The following is a 22,419-nucleotide window of genomic DNA, read 5'->3' as shown; positions in this document are numbered from 1 at the left end:
GGTCACTTTGGTAACAAGGGTGTTGGCTATGTATGGAACTCCCACTCACAAAGGTCTATTTAATTTCTGCCACTCCCAAATGTCCAATGTGCCAGAAGCAAAAACAATGCTGAGTCCCTGGTAGGGTACAATCCCTCAAAGAACAAGTATATTGCATTGAACCTCTTTCACTTTGGTAGAATTGTCAAAAGAGGCAGGATGTCCTCTTGACTAAAACTGACACTTATTCTGGTATAGATTTGTCTTTTTTGCCCACAAGGTCTCAGCTAGCTAGCTTATTTGAGGATTCACAGTTATGATTCACTGAAACAGGATCTTGTATAACATGGCATCTGCCTATTCTGTTCTTTTACAACAAAAGAAGTATGGTATGGGGCCCATACTTTTTTACAACAAAAGAAGTATGGTATGGGGCCCATGACTATGGAAGCCACTAATCCTATCACATATTTCAGCCCAACATGATAAATCATAGCCTTTTGAATACATAGCTGTGGTATCTTCGTTATGATACCTTGTGATACCCACCCACCAGAACAGAGTGTTTGCCCTAAATCAACCACCATTACAAAGTGCTATGTTCCCAATATGTGAGATTCATAGGTCCAAGAATCAAGAGACAGAAACAATAGTTATGCTTAACATTATTCCCAGTGACCCACTCAGAGAATTCTGGTATTTTCTCACCACAATTCTAAACTCTGTCTCAGGTCCTAGTTCCCAAGAAAAAAAAATACTTTTACCAGAAGACACAGAAAGGATCATGTTAAACTTCAAGCTATGTCTGCCACCTGATTGCTTCAGGTCCCCTGTGTTAAGAGAAAAATAAGCCAGGAAGAGTTAGTACCATGTCAGGGTGAATTGACCCTTGTCATAAGGAAGAGGTAAGTGAGCTGTTTCACAGTGGAGGAAGGGCAGAACACCTGGACACCCAGGTGACTCCCTGGAGCACCTTTTTTTGGTTTGTTTGTTTGATTGATTTGTTTTCTTTTTTTGCTCTCCTGCCTGATTTGATCAGTCAATGAATAAATGCAGCCAAACATGGCCTGAGGAAGGCATGGTGACCAGGGGCTCCAACTTTTCACTGATTAGAGTTTGAGTCATCTGGCCAAATAATCCTCCAAGACTAGCAAGAGATGCTAGCTGAGGAGAATCTAAACTGAGTAATATGGGAGAAAAAAATGAGTATTAAGTGCATCCTGCAATAAACTTCAGTAGCAAGAAGCTGTAGTTTATGCTACTCAATTTCCTCATTTTAGTTCCCCAGGAGTATAACAAACCAGAATCCTGGAAATGCTTTTCCCTGATGGAGTGAAATTTTTGTATGAAACATGTGGATCTGAGTAGCACAAAAAGTGGACTGTAGTGACTGCTGTTGGCTGCCACCCACATCTCCTGAGACACTCCTTCCCCAGCTGCCAGGGGTATTGCCAGCCAAGGGCTCATAGATCAGTCCTTCCCTGGAAATTAGCCTCAGCTAAAGGTGGTGGCCTTTACTTTCTCCCCAGGAAGAGGTTACATCCAGTGATTGGTTGATCTGAGGCTATAAAGGCTCAGGTCTCTTGTCTCAATTTAGGCCACTTCTGCAAGGCCTTTGGGTTTCCAGAGCTCTCTGGGGAGTAGGTGGAAGTCTCTACTGCACTTGCATCACACTTCCACATCTCCTCTGCCGAATTCTGCTTTCCTCAGTACCTCCCTAATGTTGCTCCTGAGAGCGCCCCTCAGTGAACACAATGCAAGTGGAACTCTGTGTTAGGGTCTATTTTCCAGGGCCCCTAACTTAAAATAAATGTTGAGAATTTCCAGGGAAAATGGCAGAGTAGGAGGACTCTAAGCTCACCTTGTCCCATGGATACAATAGGTAACACCCACATCAGTGTAAATAACCCAGAAGATGAACCAAAAAAACTGAAAGAACAGACTCTCCACAGCTAAAGGTAGAGAAGAGGCCACATAAAAGAAGGTAGGATGGGGGAAGACATGGTCAGGAGCCAAATGGACTGGCAGGACTGTCCCTGGGAGGGAGGAACAAGGAGCAGACCCCCAAAGCAGGCACCCCAGGCATGTGGGACTCACATGGGGAAGATGAATACCCATAACATTTGGCTTTGAAAAACAGAGGTCTTACAATCAGTGGGGCTTAACACCTGGAACTTAAAATCAGCAGGCTGAGATCTGGATAAGCCTACAGGGCTATAGGAAATGGAGTCCCACCCTCTAAGAGACAGCACAACAAACAACCCCACTGAGATATGCATAGAAGTGGCAGTTGGAAAAAATCTTGAGGTATACAGGAAGAAGACTTATTTATTAATCTCAGAGCATTTGCTGGAGGGGCAAGAATCTTTGGGAGACTTCTCCAATAACAAAAGAGCTGGCAGGTGCCATTTCCCTCTCAGTTGGATAACCTAAATACATGGACACCTACAAGAACCAGCACAGCACCAACACTCTCCATCTGTGGAGAGTACACTGGACCAACACAGACCTTGTTGGCACTGTGCATCACACCCCCACATTCTCCTGGGGACCTTCTCTCCAATACACTATTGGCTGGAACCCATCCAAAGTAGCGCCACAGGCCTGGCAGTGTGCAGGCATCCCTGACAGGGATCAGCACACTCCAAACTCACTCCTGGGGACAGAGGAAGAGAACCACACATACTAGTCCAACTGCAATCCCTGCAGTGGGCTGGAACACACATCAGGTCTGACTGCAGGCCCCATCCACCAATGAAAGTTTCTCAGGGGACAACACAAGGAAAGTACTCTGCAGTTCATTGTTCCGGCAACTCTGGCAAACCCCTGGCCTGACTCCACTCAAGCCCAAGGCAACCCCAGACTGGCCAGCTAACAACACACAGACCAAATCCTGGCCACAACAGGCAAAAAGAGTCATTGCAGATGACTGGAATGAAGACAAAAGTGGCTCAGCCACAACATCAGGGCAAACACAACCCACATAGGAGACACTCCTGAAGCACCGGGTTCTGGTGAACAGGGACCATTGTACAGCAGGGCAATACAGGACCTCTTCTTCGTAAGGCTACTATTTACAAGAGTAGAAGATGTAGCTGACTTTCCTAACACAGAGAAGCAGACACAGAGACTTAGACAAAATGAGGTTCCAAATGAAAGAACAGGACAAAAATCACAGCCAGAGACCTAAATGAAATGAAGATAAGTAACATGCCTAACAGAGAATTTAACGTAGTGGTCATAAAGATATTCACCGGACTTGAGAAAAGAATGGACAGCCTCAGTGACACCCAGCAAAGAGATAGGAAATACAAAAAAGAACCAATCATAAATGAAGAACTCAGTAACTGAAAGTAAAAATACAGTAGATGGAATACATAGTAGGCTACAGAGGCAGAAGAATGGATCACCAACCTGGAGGACAAAATAACAGAAAGCAATCAAGTTGAACAAGATAGAGAAAAAATAATAATAAATGAAAATTCTCTTAGGGAACTCAGCAACATCACCAAACATAACATTTGCATTGTAGGGATTCCAGAAGGAACAGAAAACAAAGGCAAAAAATGTATTTGAAGAAATAACAGCTGAAAATGTCCTGAATCTGGGGAAGGAAACAGAAATCTAGATCAGGAGGCACAGAGCGTCTCCAACAAAATCAACCCAAGGAGGTCCACATCAAGACACAAAGTTATTAAAATGGCAAAAAGTAGTGATACAGAGAGATTTTTAAAAGCAGCAAGAGGAAAGAAAACAGTTACATACAAATGAAACCTCCTAACACCAGCAGCTGATTTTTCAGCAGAAGCTTTGCAGGCCAGAAGAGAGTGGCCTGATATATTCAAAATTCTAAAAGAAAAAACACCTACAGTCAAGAATACTCTATCCAGCAAGACTATTATTCAGAATAGGAGAGATAAAGGGTTTCCCAAACAAAAGGAAAGGAATTTATTACCACTAAACCAGCCCTACAAGAAATGTTAAAGGGGACTCTCCAAGAACAAAGAAAAAATCATAAGCAAAAGTAAGAAAATTAGGGAGTAAAAAAGCAGTAAAATTAAGTATGTCCATAAAAATCAGTCAAGAGATTCACGAAATAAAAGGATGGAAAGTATGATGTCATATACTTAAAATTGGGGAGAGGAGAGAAGTAAGAATGGGTTCAAATTTAAGCCACCATCAACTTAATAGAGACTCCTATATAAAGAAGATGTTATATACAAACCTAATGGTAACCACAATAGATACCACAAAAACCAGAAATATATACGTAACAATTAAATAGAGAAAGGGATCCAAGTATATCACTAAAGAAAGCCAGCAAACTATGAGAGAAGAGAACAAGAGAAGTATAAAAATAACCACAAAACAAATAACAAAATGATAATAAGTAAACACCTATCAATATTTACTTTGGATGTAAATGAACTAAATGTTCCAATCAAAGACAGAGTGACAGAATGGATAAAAAAGCAAGACCTATCTTTGTGCTATCTACAATGGACCCATTTCAGAAATAAAGACACATGCAGATTAAAAGAGAAGGGATGGAAAAACATTCATCATGCAATGGAAGTGAAAAGAAAGTCAGGGTAGCAATTCTTATATCAGACAAAATAGACTTTAAAATGAAGACTATAACAAGAGACAAATAAGGACACTATATAAATCATGAAGGGAACAATCCAACATAAGATACAATGTTTGTAAACACTTATACACCCAACATGAAAGCACTGAAATACATAAAGCAGCTAATAACAAACATAAAGGAAATAATTGCTAGTAATACAATAATAGTATGAGACTTTAACACCCCACTTATATCAATGGACAGATCATTCAAACAGAAAATCAACAAAGAAATAGTGGCTTTGAATGTCACATTGGACGAGATGGATTTAAAAGATATACTCAGAACGTTCCTAAAACAGCAGAATGCACATCCTTCTTAAATGCACATGGAATATTCTCCAGAATAGATCACATATTAGGCCACAGAACAAGTCTCCACAAATTCAAAAAGATGAAAGTCATATTATGCATATTTTTCAACCACAACATTATGAAACCAGAAATCAACCACAAGAAAAAGTCTGGAAAGAACACAAATACATGGATTTTAAATAACATACTATTAAATAATGAATGGGTCAAACAAGAAATCAAAGAGGAAGTAAAAAAATACATGGGGACAAATGAAAACAAAAACACAAGGGTTCCAAATCTTTGGGATATAGCAAGTGGTTCTAGGAGGGATGTTTACAAGCAATATAGGCCTCCCTAAGAAGCAAGAAAAATCTCAAAGAAACAAACTCTACACCAAAAGGAGCTAGAAAAAGAAGAACAAACAAAACCAAAGCCAGTAGAAGGAAGGACTTTAATAAAGACTGGAGCAAAAATAAACAAATTAGAAACTAATAAAACAATAGAACAGTGGCGCCTGGGTGGCTCAGTCAGTTAAGCATCTAACTTCAGCTCAGGTCATTATCCCATGGTTCGTGGTTCAAGCCCTGCATCAGGGGGCTGATGGCTCAGAACCTAGAGCCTGCTTCGAATTCTGTTTCTTCCCCTCTCTCTACCCCTCCCCCATTTGCACACGCACATGTGCGTGCGCACTCTCTCTCTCAACTAAACATTTTTAAAAAATTAAAAAAAAAATAGAACAAATAAGTGAAACCAGGGGCTGGCTCTTTGAAAATATTAACAAAATTGATAAGCTTTTAGCCAGACTCATTCAAAAAAGAGAGAGGACTCAAATAAACAAAATCAGAAGCTAAAGATAAGAAATAACAACCAATGCTACAAAAATAGAAAGGATTATAAGAGGATATTACAAAAAAAAAAACTATATGCCAACAAACTGGACAACCTAGAAGAAAGGGATACATACCTAGAAACATGTCACCACTCAAAAGTGAATCAGGAAGAAACAGAAAAATTTAACTGACTGATTACCAGCAATGAAATTGAATCAGTAATGAAAAACTCCCAACAAACAAAATTCCAGGACCAGATGGCTTCACAGGTGAATTCTACCTAACATTTAAAGAAGAGTTCATACCTATTCTTCTTAAACTATTCCAAAAATAGAAAAGGAAAGAAAATTTCCAAATTCATTCTATGAGACCAGCATTTCCCTGATACAAAAATCAGATAAAGATACAGAAAAAGAGAAATACAGGCCACTATCTTTGATGAACATAGATGCAAAAATCCTCAACAAAATATTAGCAGAGTCCAACAATACATTTAAAAAATCATTCACCACGATCAAGTGTGATTTATTCCTGGATGCAAGGGTGGTTCAATACTCACAAATGAATGGTGATTCATCACATCAATGAGACAAAAGGTAAAAACCACGTGATCCTTTCAACAGAGGCAGAAAAAGCATTTGACATCAATTGACCAGTGACATCAATTTACATTTGACATCAAGTACACCATCAATTTATCATAAACATCTTCCACAAAATAGGTCAAGAGGGAACATACATCAACATAATAAAGGCCATGTCTGAAAACCCACAGGTAACATCATCCTCAGTGGTGAAAAACTGAGAGCTTCTCTCATGAGGTCAGGAACAATGATGTCCACTCTCACCACTTTTATTCAACATAGTACTGGAAGTCCTAGCCACAGCACTCAGACAAGGAAAAGAAGGCATCCCATTTGGTAAGGAAGAAGTAAAACTTTCACTATTTGCAGATGACATGATCCTCTACATAGAAAACCCTAAAAATTCCATCAAAAAAACCACTAGAACTGATAAATGAAAATAGTAAGGTCACAGGATACAAAATGTACACATATCTGTTGCATTTCTAATAACAAAGTAGCAGAAAGAGAAATTAAGAGAACAATTCCATTTACAATTGCATCAAAAAGAACAAAACACCTAGGTCTAAACTTGACCAAGGAGGTGAAAGACCTGTGCTCTAAAAACTATAAAACAGTGATGAAGGGGAGCCTGGGTGGCTCAGTCAGTTAAGCATCCAACTTCGGCTCAGGTCATGATCCCATAGTTAGTGGGTTTGAGCCCTGTGTCACGCTGTGTGCTGACAGCTCAAAGTCTGTAGACTGCTTTGGTTTTTGTGTCTCCCTCTCTCTCTGTCCCTCCCTGCTTGTGCTCTCTCTCTCAAAAATAAATAAACATCAAAAAATAATAAAAAAACAATAATGAAAGAAACTAAAGGTGACACAAACAAAATGATATTCCATGCTCGTGGATTGGGAGGACAAGTATTGTTAAAATGTTTATATTACCCAAAGAAATCTACAAACTTAATGCAATCCCTATCAAAATACCAACAACACTCATCACAGAACTAGAACAAAAAATCCTAAAATTTGTATGGAACCACAAAAGACCACGAATAGCCAAAGCAACCTTGAGAAAGAAGAACAAAACTGGAGGTATTGCAATTTCTGATTTCAAGATATACAATAAAGCTGTAGTGATCAAAACAGTATACTGGCACAAAAATAGAAACATAGATCAACAGTATAGTACAGAAAGCCTAGAAAACAGCCCACAATTATATGGTCAATAATTTTTTACAAAAGACGTGAGAATATGCAATGGGAAAAGCCTCTTGTTTGGAAAACTGGACAGCTATGTGCAAAAGGAAAAACCAGGTCACTTTCTTACACCATACACAAAAATAAATTCAAAATGTATTAAAGATCTAAATGTGAGATCTAAATTAAAGACCTAAAGATCTAAATGTGAAACCATAAAAATCTGAGAAGAGAGCACAGGCAATAATTTCTTTGACACAGGCCATTATCAACATTTTTCTAGATATACTTCCTAACACAAGAGAAACAAAATCAGAAATAAACTATTGAGACTACATAAAAATAAAAAGCTTCTGTTCAGCCACAGAAACTAAACTAAAAGGCAATCTACTCAATGAGAGAAGATATTTGCAGATTACATATCCTAGAGTTACAAATGGGCAGAAGACATGAACAGACATTTCTCTAAAGAAGACATACTGATGGTCAATAGACTCATAAAAAGATGCTCAACATCACTCATCATCAGGGAAGTGCAAATCGAAACCACAATGAGGTATCACCTCATACCTATCAGAATGGCTAAAATAAAAAACTCAAGAAACAACTACTATTGCTGAAGATGCTGAGAAAAAGGAACCCTTGTACACTGCTGGCAGGAGTGCAAACTGGTGCAGCCGCTGTGGAAAACAGTATGGAGTTTCCTCAAAAAATTAAAAATAGAATTACCATATGATTCAGTAATTCTATTACCAGATATTTACCCAAAGAATATGAGAACACCAGCCTGAAAAGATACATGTGCCCCTATGTTTATTGCAGCATTATTATAATAGCCAAATTATGGAAGCAATCCAAGTGCCCATCGATATATGAATGGATAAAGATGCGGTATACGTATATGTGAATGTATATATATACTTGTATGTATACGTATATATACATGTACACTTACATATAATTGTGTACATATGTATATACATGTATATATGTATATACATGCACACACAATGGAATATCACTCAGCTCTACAAAAGTATGAAATCTTGCCGTTTGCAACAACATGGATAGATCTAGATGGTATAATGCTACATGAACTAAGTCTGAGAAAGACAAATACCATATTATTTTAGTCATATGTGAAATTTAAGAAACAAAATAAAGAAAAAAAAGAAGCAAACCAAAACCAAGACTCTTAACTACAGAGAACACTCAGGTGGTTACCAGAGAGGAGGTGGGTGGGAAGATGGGTCAAAGAGGCGAAGGAGATTAAGAATACACTTTTCATGATGATCACTGTGTAATGTATAGAATTGTTGAAGCGCTCTATTGTACACCTAAAACTAATATGACATTGTATATTAATGATACTTGAATAAAAATAAAAATAAATAAATTTTGAATATATTACTACTAGTTCCTCCATACACAAGTAAGAGAGGTGATGAAAGCACAAGACCACAGTTTGGATAATGTTTTAGGTGTCCTGTTTTAAGAATGTTGGATAAATTTGAATGTATAGGTTGACAGATATCTAGAAAAATATCAAATTAGGGCTATTTAGGAGTTTGGATTTTTACACAGAGTATACTAGGCCTTATTAGACCATGATCACTGTCTTCAGATAATTGACAGACTAGCATATGATAGAAAGATTGGGGATTTTTTTAATTTTAAAAATTTTTAACATTTTATTTTTGAGAGAGAGAGAGAGCACGGGGGCAGGGGAGAGAGAGGGAGACACAGAATCGGAAGCAGGCTCCAGCCTCTGAGCTGTCAGCACAGAGCCTGATGTGGGGCTCAAACCCATGAACCGTGAGATCATGACCTGAGTCAAAGTCAGACACTCAATTGACTTAGCCACCCAGGTGCCCCAAAAGATTGGGGATTTTTAATTTCATTCCAGAATATAGACCTAAGATCAATGAGTAAAAATTACATACCAGGTGTCAACTCAATATGAAAAAGGCTATAGTCCCTGATAACCAAAAGTTTTCATACAATTGAATGAGCTGCTTTGAGAGAGAATATGTTCCACGAACTGAAGGTAATTAAAGAGAAGCTGCATGATCATTTTTTATTGACACTATCAGTATGGTTTTTATACCAAAAACTAAATGAACTTTGAAGTATTTATTAGTTTTCTATTGCTCTGTAACAAGTTACCACAAAATTAGCAACTTAAAATAATAGACATTTATTATCTCACATTTTTTATAGGTCAGAAGTCTGGGTATGAATTAGCTATGTTTAACCAGGTTGAAATAAAGTAGTCAACTAGTTATGGGTCTCATCTGATGCTTGGGGGCCTCTTCCAGCTCATTTAGGCTATTAGCAGAATTTAGTTCCTTGCAAGCCTTGGACTGAAATCCTCTTTTTCTTGCTGGTTGTTGGCCAGGAATCATTCTATTCAACACTACTCTTGAGTCTTTACCCCACGGTTCCCTTTAAACCCTCTCACATTCTTATGCTTCAAATCTCTCTTTCCAGACGGGTCTAGAACCTTTTAAGGCTAATTTGATTAGGTCAATACCATCCAGATGATTTCCCTTTTGAGTGACTTAAAGTCAACCGATTCATAATCTCATCATAGGAATGATTTGTCATTATATTCACAGCTTCTGTGCACACACAAGGGGAGAAAATTATACAATGCACATACACCAGGGGCAGAGACCCTGGGGGCCATCTCAGAATTCTGACTACCACAGTATACTTGCCAACTATAAAGCCCTGAATTCAAATCACCATGACCACCTACAGATTCTCATGAAATTAAAGGTCTTCTGGGTTAGCAAAGTGTGCTTCCTGCGATTGATTTTATAGTCTGACATTGGCTTTGGTACTGACTGAGACAACAAGACCATCTCCAGATCAGTGATGCTTCAGAGGTCTCTGGGGAGACAGAACTGGGTTCTGAATGTATAGAGCAATGCCCATAGCTCTCCAGCCTCCCCCAGATAGCTCAGAAACATCACCATCCTTGAGATGACCTGGAATCACCAGGATTTCTGAACACCAAAGTGGACAACTGATGAACACCCAGAATGGTCTCTGGCGCTAGTAGGTGTATATTTCTGGGAAAGGACCAGTTTCAGGGGTGAGATATGAAAAAGTCCAATTTTCCTCATTCTATTCTTTCTCTCAGTGCTCAGCTTTCCATCTGGATGCTAAGAGGGGTAGGATTTTATACAGAATTGTATCAGTAACTCAACTGAGACCCTGTGAAGAGAGGAAGGACAAAATTACCAGGCAGGAGTTTGGAGATAGAAAGCCATCCATGCTAAGAATCTGGCTACAAATGCCTCCAGGCCCGGAAGGAGGTGTTTCAGGGACAATTATCTGTCACCCACAATGGGCCAGCCTAATCTGCTTTCATTGTGTGTGGCTACAACCTCCTGTGACTGTGCCCCTCCAAATCGGACTGAAAAGAACTCATTTGGCTTCACCAAGGTGAGAAACTGGGAGAAATGCTGGCTCTCCTGACATTTTGGCTTCCAGTTCCTGTATCATTGGCCCTGAGAAAACCGAGCCAAGCAAATAGATCTTTATCTTTGCTCAGTGAACTGCTCTTTTCATCCTTAAGCAGAAACCAACCAACCTTTTTAAATAAGGGTATGCTATTGGGCAGACCCTAAACAATGTGCTTTGCTTTGTACAGAACTGTAGTGCTACGGGCCCTGCATAAAATTATGACCAGATGAACACTGATCTAAACTAATATTCAAGCAGAATCACAGCGTTATTTTCTTGGAGAAGCCGTTGGCATATATGGTCTATGCTTTTTGACCTGCCCCCAGAATTTGAAATAAATTCCACCCTCACTTCTTTTTTACTCCTAAAGGCATGTATGATTGTGCATAAAAGTCTGCATACATGTAATAGTTCTGATAAAAAAAAAAAAACTTATAGAAAACAGAAAAACTTCAAGAAAAATAATAGAAGCTACCGATGGTTTCTCTGTTTGGAAACCGTCACTATAGATGTTTTGAATTATATCTGTCACATCTTCGATATATTTCATATGTATCATGTATACTGTTTGGTAGACTGAATTTTTCTATGTAAAAATATATCATGCGTGAGATTGAGAGAGAGCAAGGACCATAAACTTCCAAAACCTCAGAGCAGCTACTCTTAGTATTACTAATAGGCTTTAGTTTTAAACCTCTTTGTGGAAACCCATTCCCAGGGAATATGACCATATCTGATAAAGGACTATGTCAGTTCCTCTGGTTTGGGATTAGACTAACAGGTCTTGTTTTTCCCTTTCTCCAAGACCCCTACACTTTCCATGGCCTTTTAAGAGAGAGAATCTAGAAAGACAAGAGTTCTGAGATCTGAGTGAGAAAATTCAAGGAAGGGTTCTATGTAAATGCCAGAATTACTGGAGTTGTGTGTTTGTTGTTTGGGGTCACACTCTAAACTCTATCCTCTATCAGAATGGCCAGTAGCCTAGTAGTGTGCTTGTCCTATATAAAAGCTACTTTCTGAAAGTCCAGAGAATAATCTTTGTACACACACACAAACCCAGAGATCAATACATGTCACTTTTAATGAGCATTTTCTCAATTAATGAAATCTTTGAAGGCTGGCTTGTTTTTTCATAGCCGCACTGTTTGAATGTACCTTAATTTAACCTACTGTTCTGGAGTACTAATTGTTCTCATTTTTCCCTTTATATATAAGGCTATTAAAATGTTCATGTGCATTAGTCTTTAAAAATGTTTTCCCATCATTTCAAAAGATTAACAAGTTTGTTGCATTCTGACAACTAACAAAATTTTCTTATGTAAACTGTTAAAAATAGAGCATATTGTTCTAAATGATCTAAACAGAATTACTCTGGTCTCAACACATAGAGAACTAATTTTTGGAAACTTATTGGAACCAATTATATATAAGCCTTTACAGAGAGGATGTTAAATATTGATTTTTTAAAACTGCTAGAAAAAGAAGTTTCTATGCTCTGGGTTTACACATATATATTGAGTCAGTAAATTGATTATCAGTTAAATTGAACATAAATTATGGATACAAAGAGAGAATAAGATCAAGACAGTTGCACCACAGTAATACAGACTTTATTATACAAACTTTTGGTAATCATTAAGAAATTTTAAGTACCTAGTTGCTTTAACTCCCTAAAGATTACCAATGATTGAAATAGAAAAGGCTGTACATTCCCCCTTTTTTATAATCTTTCTTTGCTCCTTTTCAGAAGACAGCACGATTCTTTGGGTATGAGCTGGAAAGGGTTCAGAAACTGTCTATCCGTTTCCAGAGGGTAATAGGTGCTGAATGCATTTGTGGGGGGAGGGAGCGTATGTACCAATGATGAGACAGTATTGAAAAACTGATCATATGACTTCAATCCAGCCAATTGAAAGCTGACTTCTAAACTTAATAATATAGTAAGAAGCCTAAGTTTTCTGTCTGTGGCTCACCTATCTACCCAACCATCTACTCATCCATGCATATATTACCAGCCTACCTCCAAGAGAAGTTAAAGTTGTTCATTTGCCAGATGTTTCAGAAACTGCCTTGTTGAGAATTCACAACCATTGCTCTACTAGAACACTGACCCTGACCAACACTTTTTAATCAAGTTCTAGAATAACAATGATAGTTTCATTTAATCCTTCTATTTTTTTTAGTAAATTATTTTTTCAAATACTATCAGGAGAGAGGAAGATGAAAAATAATGGAGAATACTTACTCCTTCCTCCCACACTATTAACATTTACTTTTGACTCCACATCTCAGATTTTCTCTTTTTCAGTAGAAAAAAATAATGAATACTTTACTCCTTTTTAGTTTGTCTTAAAGATGGTGCATCAATTAGTCTTGGAAGGGTAGGGTCTAGGGGAAAACACTGAGTCATTAGTGTCACTACTTAAATGGTGTGTCTTCAGACACATCCCTTATTTCTTGTGGCTGCATTTCCCAATCTGCAGAATAAGATGAATATGCCTTACCTTCCTTTAGCACATGCCCATCCTTGCTAGGGTCACTTGCTAGGGTCAGTAAATTGTCTCACAACAAATGGATGTTTAAAAACGTCATCCTAAATTTTAAAGGTTAAATGTAAAATGTAAAATGGATTGGCTTAATTAAAAGAATCAGGGATCAGGGATATTGTCAGGGCAGCACAGGCACAGAGAAGTTTGAGAGGAGCCTAGAAAGTAGAGACAATAAAACCTTGTTGAACAAAGTACTGGCCCTGAGACTTCTCTGAGGCAGCCTTTTCTCCAAATGCTTCTTCCATACCACTGCAAGGTGGGCTGCTGCTAGCACCCCCTTTTATCTTGCTCCTTGGCCTAGTTTCTCTGGGAAAACAGTCAAAATAGATTTGAGCTACAATGTGAATGTCACCCTAGGGAATGACTTTGGAACTAGATTCACCTGTTTTTAAATAGGAAGGCAAATCACTCAAGGGCATGGTGTCAATGCCAAATAATCTCTCCAAGCTACTGGGAGTGGGAGAGCAGAAGAGATAGTTTCAGAAGTAGATCTAGTCATAGCCAAACACTGGAAACAGAAAATACATATACAAGTGCTTACTGATACAGTTAAAAATCTCATCATAAAATTTCCTTGAAATAAGCATTCCTTAATACCCCCTCCCTTCCTGTAGCTTTTCAATCTTACACCCACGGTGCTATTGGGTTCTTTCTAAAAATACTGTAGCATATGTTTATATAAAAATACTGCACCATGAAAATAATATGGGAAGGCTCCCTTGAAAAGCACCAAGGGACAGTAAAGAGAGCTGAGCTGAAAATGGGGAGATCTGGGTTTCTACTTTAGATTTTGCCTATAATTAAGTCTGAAGATGTGACTAAGTCAAATGATCTTTCTAAGCCTCAATTTCTTCATTTGTAAATAAGCAGTTTGGTAAAATGTGTCTAAAGCCCTTCTAGCTCTACTGTCATGTGAATCTGTATTAGGTGATTGCGGAGGCTCTTTCAAGCACTATGATCCATAAGTCTTGCTTATAGTTTCTATTTTATAAATTTCTTTAACATTCTTTTTTAATACATTCTATTCATTTTCTAAATATAATTTATTGTCAAACGGCTAACGTACAGTGTGTAAAGCGTGCTCTTGGCTTTTGGGGTAGATTCCCATGGTTCATCGCTTACACCCAGTGCTCATCCCAACAAGTGCCCTCCTCAATGCCCATCATCTTTGTTAACATTCTTAAATTAAAAAGTCACTTATTGGGGGTATCCACAAATAGCACCAGGGTAAAATGCATTAAGAATGAGCAAACACACTCATTTATATTTCTTGAAATATCAATTCAAGTTTTAAGTTGAAGGAGCATTTTTTATTTAAATGGAAGATAAAACTAGCTCATCAAGATACCACTGGCTATGAAAGGGCAGACAGAGGAATGTTACTGAGACAAAGAAGTCACCTCAGAGGAAAAAAAGTGTTTTCTTTAATAATAAATTTATTAAAACCCAGTGGTTTTCAAATGGGAAAATTTTACCTCAGAGAATGTTTGGCAACATCTGGAGATACTTTTGCTTGTCACAACTGGTCGGGACTATTGGCATCTAGTGGCTAGAGGCCAAGGATGCTACTAATCATCCTACAATGCACAAAACAGCCCCCTTTAACATAGAATTATCCACTCTAAAATGTCAATAGTGCCCAGATTGATAAACGCTGATTTAACCTTCTCAATTCTACTGACCATATTACATTAGGCTTAAAATGCCCAAGTTGATGAAACCGGTGACCTCACCCAAAAATGTTTATTTTAGTTTTTCCTGGAGAGAAACCATCTTTCAGATGAAATTCTCTATAAAGGAGTTAGGTAAAAACATTACTTTTGTGGATGCAGGCATTTATTCCTCTATTCTGAGTCAAAAATCCAGCAAGTTCAGCTATTTTGTGTTTCATATATTGCTATTTCTTATCTTGATCTTTAAATATTCTTTTTTCATCTCTAGCCCAGAAAGTACCTAAAATTAGTTATGATCATACGGAGAAATATGACAATCCAGAAAACTAGTCAGATTTCCAGGTTGTTCTTCTGAACACTATCAAATCAGAAGGTTATTGAAGGAGAGCCAGACTGTGGTTTCAAGTGTCCCATCTTCAAACTGGTTTTGTTCTCTGTGTCAAAAGACTTTTGGGCTGGACACCAGTCTTCCTTACCTTTTAAAGAAACACTGGTAATGGACATTTACCAAGGGAAAATTAATTATTCAACAATTGAAAAGGAGTTACTAAAACCTCCTGTGATGACTATAGGGGATCATATTGACCCAAGATCAAATATCTAAGGTTGTTCATTTCCACTTTCAAACCCAATGCTATTAATTACAGTGTGGGGGCTGGTATGCAAAGATGGTCACTATCCATTCATTCCTTTCCTGTATTACGCATGTCACTCTTCTATCAAGTGAATGGATTCCTTAACCCTCTTGAATCTAGGCTGGCCTGGGACTGCTTTGACTGATGCTCTGTCAAGTTAGGGCCTAGCCTTTAAGAGGACTAATGGTTTCTGCTTTCTCCCTCTTGGAACTCAGCCTCTGTGCTATGAGGAAGCCCAAGCAGTTGCACAGCAGGGTCTACGTGAAGAAGAATCAAGACTTCTTGCCAACAGCCCAAGGGAGCTTCCAGCCTATAGCCATCAACAATTTTTTCAGCATGTGAGTGAGCCAGCTTACAAGTGGATCTATCAGCCACACTCAGAATAGAGGTAAACTGACCACACCAAATCCTGCCCAATTACGATTTATGACAAAGTAATTGTTTTGTTTTTAATTTTTTCCAGCTCTACTGTGGTATAATTGACAAAATTGCATACAGTTAGGGTGTACAATGTGACCATTTAATATATGTACCCATTTTGAAATGATTACCACAATCAAGATAATTAACATACCTATCACCTCACATAGTTATCTGGTTTTACGTTTCCTTTTTGTGAAATAATTAAGATCCACTTTCCTAGAAAATTTTAATTATGTAATACAGTATTCTTAACTATAGGCACCATACTGTACATTAGATCTCCACAACTTATTCATCCTGCATATCGAAAATTTTGTACCTTTGACCAACATTTCCCCACTTCCCTTACACCCAACCCCTTGGTAGCCACTATTCTAATCTCTGTTCCTACGAATTCAACTTTTTTTAGATGCCATATGTAAGTGAGCTAATACAGTATGTTCTTTTGTATGTCTGGCTTATTTCACTTAACATAGTGTATATATAAATTACATTTTCTTATCCATTAATTTATCAGTAGACACTTAAGTTGCTTCCATATTGTGGCTACTGTGAATAATGCAGCAATAAACATGGGGGTAAACATATCTTTTCCAGATACTGATTTCATTTCCTTTGCATAAATTCCCAGAAGTGGGACTGCTGGGTCATATGGTAGTTCTATTTTTAAATTTTTGAGGGACCTTCATAGTTTTCGCTAATATTCCCACCCATAGTGTACAAGGGTCCTCTTTCCTCCACATTCTTAGCAACATTTGTTTGTTATCTTTTTTCTTTTTTGTAACAGCCACTTTAACAGGTGTTAAGTGACATCTAACTATGGTTTTGATTTGCATTTCCCTTGTGATTATTAATGTTGGGCACCTTCTCATACACCTCTCATAATGTTGGCCATGTGTACATTTGCTTTTGAGAAATGTCTATTCAGGTTCTTTGCCCATTTTAAAATCAGGTTATTGCTTTCTTGCTGAGTTATTTGAGTTCCTTATACATTTTGGATATTAACCCCTTATCAGATATACGGTTTGCAAATATTTTTTCATACTACATTTGGTTTCATTTTAAATTACTAAATTTTGGAGTAGGTTTTATGCAATAGTTGAGCACCAAAGCATACATCAAAGTCTCAATTTAAAAAAAGATTCTTATTCTTGTTAATATCATATAAAGAATCATTTTATTTCTATGAATAGCAAATGTCCTATGATTCATTATCTTCCTTATAAAATAGACTCTTTGGGAGCTCTGAAATGGCCAAATATATAAACAATACCAATCTCATAATCTGTATTAAATAACATGGCTTTTGCTGTAAAGTACATGTAGTTTTTACCAGGATTGTAGGACCAAAATGTTCCACACTCAGCTTTGGGTTGTCTCTATGGTAGCATAGGCAAACCAAGAACATGGCACTATGTAAATTTGGAATTCTTTACCTTTTTAGAGGCCATTGCTACCATCAGCCTGACTCACTCCTCCCAACAAAAGAATGAAACTGAATCCATATCCTGTGGAAAGGCACAATTAGGAAAAATTTGGTATGGGGCTGTCATATGAAACTAGTTGAATTTCTCTTTGTAGAAAGGAGTCACTATTGCAACTTACTGCCGAATTTTTATTTCATGCTGACCAGCCTTAAGCAGTAAGCATGTAATTACATGTCTTCAAATATAAGCTAATGCCTTATGTTTGAAGTACAACTTAAGGAGCCTATGCTAGAGTGAAAACAAAAAGAAATTTGGAAAGTGTTTGTTCTTGCTTTGTAAGAATGCTCAGAACATTAATACTTTTTATAAATTCTAGTTGGTTGTCCTGATGTCCTTTAAAGCAGGATTCAAACTTAAAAAGGTTTACTTTATCAGGAACTACAATCAAATCCAACTGCTACACATCTGGCTACTCTGATTTTTATTAAATGCAATAGCAAGTCTCGAGGCCAGAGGTCATAGACTACAGTCCTACTTATCTATCTCTGGAACTCATGCACATTAAATGACAATATTTGGAGTCGACTTTTAACATAAACATGCAAATTGCATTTATTTTTTGATTCACAGCTTCTTGAATTTGAAGGCATAGGCAAAGCCAAAAAGAAGGTAGCTTATGTCAGGAAAATGCATCCTATTCACTTTCTAACAATGGCTGGAACCACTGATGTGTTGAGCAGCAAGGTTTTCTGTTGATTTCTTTGAGGCCTCTATGTGACCTGATAGTTATTTGAAGAGACAGAAACGTAAAAGTTTCCATTCCACCCAGCTGAAGGAAAGCATTCACAATGAAAGTAACTATACTTTTATTTCAGGGACAAAAACTTGATGCTTCATAAAGCTTTGTGAAGTGTGGTTATTATAAGAGTTGGAGTAGTCTGAAGGGAAACTTACAACTTCTAAAGGCAACTGAGAGAGAGATCAGCAGAATGGATCATGGAGTAGTTTGGACAAATGAAAATTTCTGCTGAACCAATCAACTGAGAAAGGGGGACTGAAATGAAACGGGTCATTTGAATGTATCTCATCCCACATGAACTAATCTCATTTTACATGGATTGGTTTACCTATGCCTTCAATAGATTAGTTCTGTGTACATCACTGGAATATATTTAATCCATGAATGTGTGACCACTCAATGTCTAGTTTAGAAATAAAAATACTATACATTATAAATAAGTATAATAAACACTGTGTGGATTCAGTAACTGCACAGCCTTTTTACCATAATAACGTGCATGTGTGCATTTGCATATCTGTGCATATTTTGTGAGAGAGCCAATTTCTCATTTTTCATTGTTATTGTAGTAAGAACATTTAACATGGAATCTACTATTTTACCGATTTTTAAACGTACAATATAGTATTGTTAACTACAGGCCAATTGCTCTTTTAATCAGTTTTCTCACATCATTATAACCAGCAGAAAATAACAGTTTCATAAAATCAAGAAAAACACCTCTTCTGTGGTTAACTTTTTAAAATATATTTATTTAGTTAGTTTCTAATTTGTGTCCAAGTTAGTTAGCATATAGTGCAGTAATGATTTAAGGTTAAATCTGATAGACAACCATCTGGAATGAGGCCATGAACACAAATGGTACTAACCAGATATGGGAACATTATGATGAGCATAAAGAGTCCAGCGGCTCATCTGGTGGGCGAATGAGTACTGGCGGAGCAATGTAGATGGGGACCCTAAGAGCATGGCCTCTGACTGAGTTTAAGCCCTAACTCTCCCACCTTAGTAGCTGTGGGCTCTTGTTGGCTCAGAGAAGTGAGCCATCGTATCCTTGCCTATAAGACAGACATAATAGTAATGCTTACCTATGGGGTTTGTTTGGATGATTAAATGAGAAGGTGCATGTGTGAAGAATATTAACATATAAATATTTGGAGCCTCTCCTTCTTCTTTATCCAGCAAAAATAGTGCATAAGTCAGGATGGGGTAGGTTTTCTATGATAGCAAACCACCTCCAACTTTCACACAACCCCACCGCACTAAGTTCTCGGCAGACAAGGTCTCTGTAGGTAAGTTTCTGAGGAGCTGTCCTTCAGATGTTAGCTCAGCATTTCAGTTCCTTTGATTTTATGGCACCTTGAGGTCAATACGTGCTTCTGCAATATGTAGCAGAACAGAAGGCTACAGAGTCAAGCCTGAGTGGAGATGTGAATATGGAGGCAGAGATTGGAGGGAAGTATCTATAAACCAAGGAATGCCAAAGATTGTTTAGAGCCACCAGAAGCTGGAAGAGGCAAGGAAGGATACTCCTTAAAGCCATCAGCAGGAACATGGCTTGCTGACACACTAGCTTCAGACTCACACCTTTCAGAACCTTGAGACACTTCCTGATGGTGCATGCCACCCCAACTGTGGTAATTTGTTGCAGCAGCCCTAAGAGACTAATAGAGATTTGAAGGCCAGTGTCTCTGGCAATCTCTCAGTCTTTCTCTCTTTCTATCAAGATGGCTGTCACATCTCCAGGTATCATGTCCATATCCAAGAAAAAAGTGATAGAGAAAGGATGTCACAAACACTATTTGTACCTTGAATTAGGAAAGTTGAAGATTTCCACTGAATGACCCCCTCTAGCAGTATTCCCTTATTTCTTCCTTAGCTAGATTGATAGCATGAGATACTCCTAATTCAAACAAACCCTGCGAAAGGGAAAGAAACATTCCCTAAGACTGACTTAGATCTATCAGGATTCATTGCTTGGTAACGGCACATTCCTGCCTCAAACAAAATCTGTGTTCTACTAAGCAGAAGAGAAGAGGATAATGAATATTGGGTCGGAATGAAGTGTCTTTCAAATGAATGTTAACTGTTCTTACTATCTGAAAGTGGTGGGACTCAAGTAAAGTATTAGAGGAAGAATCTGGGAGTTAAATCCTTTAAGTCAGAACTTCTCAAATAGCCTACTAGAGTAAATTAGTGTGCCATTCAGAGCCCATAGGCTGTCACTGCTGCCCCAGAAACTGGAGCTGGTTACTTCCAGCAGCAAGCATTTGATCTAATTAGTCCATTAAAATATTAGAGTGAGTGTGTGTGTGTGTGTGTGTGTGTGTGTGTGTGTGTGTGTGTGTAGCATTATGTGAACAGGCTGAGGAACATTTTTAATTTCTCAAGGATGGCAGGGCCTTCATCTAAACTCTTGTGAAAGCCATAAAGCAGTCTAGAGCATTAAGGGAAGAGAAAAGGAAGAAAACAGTCTGAAGATAAGAAGGAATAAAATTTCCTGGCCCCTTCATGCCTTCTGTGGTATATTTTCACACTCAGAGCCCCAGTGAATTATCCTTCCACCTTGACCCTGTGCTTGAACACGTGGTTTGCTTTGGTCTTCGAGAAATCAGTAAATGTGATATATGGAGACACTTGTTAAGTGCTTGGGAATTAAGGCTTACATTCTTGGAATACTGCCACTACCATGTGGTGGGGACACATAACTCAGCCAAGGGTCAGCACCAACCACCAGACATGTGAATGAGACCATCTCAGACCATCAGCTGCAGTCAAATCAGTAGATGACTGTAGCCTAGACATGGTTAGCAGGAGAGCCACTCAGTGAAGCCCAGCTCAAATAGGAGAATTGTGACCCAGCAAACGGTTAATGCTTCGGGATTCTGAGTGTGTGTAATAGATAATAATATGTAACTGATACATCCCTCCAACCTCATCTCCTACCATTTTAACTTCCCTCACTCCACCTTTGCCTAAGGTCTTGCTCTTCCTTGAACATGACAGGCTTATTGTTGCCTCAGGTCCTGGAACTGGGTGTCACTTCTACCTTTATGCTCAGGTCCTTTTGTGGTTCACATCCTCACTGCATTCAAGACTAATCAAATGCCACCCCTCAAGGATACTTTACTTACTACCACATCTAATATGTAACATATGGGCCCCCATATTTTCCTTTCCTATTTGCTTTTTCTACTTTATTTTTCTTGAGATCTTCTTTTGAAAACATTCAATATATACCTCAGATTACTAGGCTATTTTCTGTCTCCTCCACTAAAACAGAAGCTCCAGGAGGACAGAGGCTGTATCTGTCCTGTTCACTGCTCTATTATCTATGGTTAGAAAAGTTTGGGCATATGGTGGACGCCTCAGTAATGTGTTTTGAATAAATTAATAAACGAATAAATAAAATGAAATTTATTAAATGTGGATTTGGGTAGGACCAGAGGGAATGAGAAGGTGATATTCAGAGCAAGGACTCAAAGCTTCCTTAATTGGAAATGCATTCCTAATAATTTTCATATAAGTGCAGTTTTTACCCTTTGACTTTTTAAGATGACACTGAATTTTAACCTCTTGCTCAGTGCAGAGCTCTTACAGTACATTCATAGTATTTTTATTTCATTCTAATTAAATATTTAGCTACTTGTTTGCCATAATTTATTTAAAAAATTCTTTAAGGAAGGCTACTATTTTAAATATACTTTTTTCTTCATGTGGTTATAAATATTCTTCCTAATAAAATGCCTAATTATTATTAGTTTACAGCCTCTTGAATTTAAAATTTCCAGGTAATTGTGAAATTATACTTGTATTGGAAAAGATGTATAATTCTCCATAGCCTTAATTCAGGCTTGTTCAACAAACATCTTTAATAATAAAATATAATAATTAATTCATTCCATACATGGTAATTGCATGCCTTAAAATCCTAA

Source organism: Leopardus geoffroyi, chromosome A1 (assembly GCF_018350155.1).
Source record: "Leopardus geoffroyi isolate Oge1 chromosome A1, O.geoffroyi_Oge1_pat1.0, whole genome shotgun sequence".
NCBI classification, from domain to species: Eukaryota; Metazoa; Chordata; class Mammalia; order Carnivora; family Felidae; genus Leopardus; species Leopardus geoffroyi.
This window is presented reverse-complemented; position numbering follows the sequence as displayed.